Source organism: Rhincodon typus, chromosome 45, assembly GCF_021869965.1.
Source record: "Rhincodon typus isolate 14 chromosome 45, sRhiTyp1.1, whole genome shotgun sequence".
In the NCBI taxonomy this organism is placed as follows: domain Eukaryota; kingdom Metazoa; phylum Chordata; class Chondrichthyes; order Orectolobiformes; family Rhincodontidae; genus Rhincodon; species Rhincodon typus.
In genome coordinates, this window is record NC_063376.1 from 8,557,620 (window position 1) to 8,560,654 (window position 3,035).

At 45.5% G+C, this 3,035-nt stretch overlaps 1 protein-coding gene across 1 annotated transcript in view; it reads right to left on the bottom strand.

The window, feature by feature from the left end:
• snapc2 (small nuclear RNA activating complex, polypeptide 2) overlaps positions 1–159 on the bottom strand; it is a 39,775-nt gene extending 39,616 nt beyond the window's left edge. The window contains exon 1 of the mRNA XM_048620197.1: positions 48–159. The gene's annotated coding sequence lies outside the window, so the exon portion shown is untranslated. The remainder of the gene's footprint in view (positions 1–47) is intronic.
• Positions 160–3,035: the final 2,876 nt, after the last annotated feature.

Genomic DNA, 3,035 nt, shown 5'->3' on the forward strand with positions numbered 1-3,035 from the left:
CCCCAAATATCACCCCCACACCCGCTAATCACAGACCACCGCCTCACCCTATTTGCTCTAAACTTCCGCCAACGGCCGTTAGCAGTGACCTGTAACACCGGAAATAAACAGCCGTCCGACCACGCCAGGAAGAAACATGGCCGCGCCCGATGGGATCACGTCGCCGCCATCTTTTATACTCGGTTAGAACGTTTCAATGTTAAAGGAGCGCCGCACTGTCGGAGGGTCAGTTCTGAGGGAGCGGGCACTGTCGGAGGGTCAGTTCTGAGCACTGAGCTATTACTATCCTATTGATGAGATTAGAGTTTAAACAGAGAGCTACTCTATGCATGTCCTATAAAATGAAATGAAGCTCTCACTGTTCTGAAGGCAGATGTGGACAGTTCTTCCCAGTATCTTGCTCAGTCAATATTTATCCTTCAAACATACTCTTTTGAGTAGATTATCTGGTCATGTTCATGTTTCAGAATTTTGTTCTGACATTACAACATTGACTGTGCTTCAAATATGTCTTCCTGAACTGTTGACGTATCAAATACATGATATCAGTGCTGTTGTCTCCTCTATCAGTCATCTTCAAAGTGTGTACCAAGAGCAAATGTAGGCCACTGAAGACCCTCAAGCCTACTGCTTCACTCAATAAGATCATCCCTGATCTGGTTCCTCCACATTCCTTTCTACCCCAAGTAACCTTTTTTTGACACCCTTATTCATCAAGAATCTATTCTTCTCTGCTATAAAAAATATTCAAAGATTCAGTTTCTAGCACCTTTAGAGGAAAACAGCTTCAAAACTAAGTGCCTCTCTCTGAGGGAATTAAATGTTACCTCTGTCTTTAAATGGTCAGTGCTTATTTTTAAGCAAGGCCACCTAATTCTAGAGGAAACTTCCAGAATCACGGAATTGTTACACTCGGCCAGTGGTACTTACAATGGCTCTATTATTTTGTGCCGATGCCTGACCTTTTTCCCCAATATCTCTTCTTGTGATTTCTATCCAAATAACCATCCAATGCCCTCTTGAATGCCTCCGTTGAACCTGCCTCCACCACATTACCAGGCAGTGTATTCGACACACTGACGACTTGCTGCGAAAAAGTTTTCTCTCACGTCACCCTTGCTTCATTTGCACATCAGGTTAAGCCTATGTCCCTCTTAATTTTCAGAGTTATAGAGATGCACAGCACGAAAACAGACCCTTCGGTCCAACTCGTCCATGCTGACCAGATATTCTAAATAAATCTAGTCCCATTTGCCAGCATTTGGCTCATGTCCGTCTAACCCATCCTATTCATATATCCATCCAGATGGGTACCTGATCCAGAATTTTTGACCATGTCAATACTCACTACAGGATTCGGGGAGGAATGCGAATAAATTTTACAGACGCAGGGTAAATTGGACTGTATTTTACCAGCTTTATTGGATTGGTGCCTGGAATGAGTGGGTTATCTCATGGGGAAAGGTTGGACGGATTGGGCTTACTCCCACTGGAGTTTAGAAGAACAAGGGTGACTTGATTGAATGGTGTAAGATGCTGAACGGTCTTGACAAGGTAAACCTTGGAGTGATGTTTCACCTTTTGGGTCAGCCCAGAGCCATTAAAAATGAGAGAGTTATCCTTCTAGGATGGTGGGGGGTGCGGGGTGGGAGGTGAGGGCGTTCTGTTTCTCTGAATTGGGAAATATCTGCCGCAGAAAACAGTAGAGACGTGGTCATTAAATATTTCTAAGCCGAATTTGGATAGATTTTTGTTAGGAAGGGCCACCAAATTTTATCAGGGATGGATGGGGATGTGGAATTCGAAACGCAAACAAGGTATTCTTTAAAATATTGTCTGATCAACCTTTTCAGAGATGCTCTGGAGCAGGTGGAAGTTGAACCCAGGTCTCCCGATTCAGAGGGAAGGACTCTACCACGGCACCTCGAGCCCTCCACATTCAAATTATTGGCTGGCAGAGAAGGCTTGAGGGGTAGAATGGCGAACTTGTGCTCCAGGTTCCTATGCCCCAACTACCGCTTGAATTGAATCACTTGCTAGGCCATTTCATAGAAACATAGAAAATCAGTGCAGGAGTAGGCCATTCGGCCCGTCGAGCCTGCATCACCATTCAATATGGTCATGTCCGATCATGCAATCTTAGTATCCCATTCCCACTTTCTCTCCATATCCTTGGATCCCTTTAGCTGCAAGGACCATGCCCAGCTCCCTCTTGAACATATCAAATGGACTGGCCCCAAAAGCTTCCTGTGAGAGAGAATTCCACAGGTTCACAGCTCTCTGAGTGAAAAAACTTCTTCCTCTCAGTCCTGAATCAGACTGTGACCCCCTAGTTCTGGACTTCTCAACATCAGGAACATTCTTCCCACATCTGGCCTGTATATATATATATATATATATATCCCCACATAATCCATATCCCCACAGCATTAGCTTCAGGATTGCCAATCCAACAACATTGGCCTTCATAGCAAAAGGATTCAAGGCCAGAAACGAAGATCGTTTGCTGTAGTTATACAGGGCACTTGTTGAGGCCACGCTTAGAATTTTTTTTAAAGTTCATTTTGTGGGATGTGGGTGTCGCTGGCTGGCCAGCATTTATTGCTCATCCCTAGTTGCCGCTTGAGAAGGTGCTGGTGAGCTGCCTTCTTGAACCGCTGCAGTCCACCTGCTGTGCGTTGACCCACAATACCATTAGAGAGGGAATTCCATGATTTTGACCTAGCGAATGACGATATATTTCCAAGTCAGGATGGTGAGTGGCTTGGAGGGGAACCTGAAGCTGGTGGTGTTCCAATATGTCTGTTGCCCTGATCCTTCAAGATGGAAGTGGTCATGGGTTTGGAAGGTGCTGCCTGAGGATCTTTGGTGAATTGCTGCAGTGCATCCTGTAGATAGTACACGCTGCTGCTACTGAGCATCGGTGATAGAGGGAGTGGATGCTTGTGGATGTGGTGTCAATCAAGCGGGCTGCTTTGTCCTGGATGGTGTCAAGCTTCTTGAGTGTTGTTGGGGCTGCACTCATCCAGGCAAGT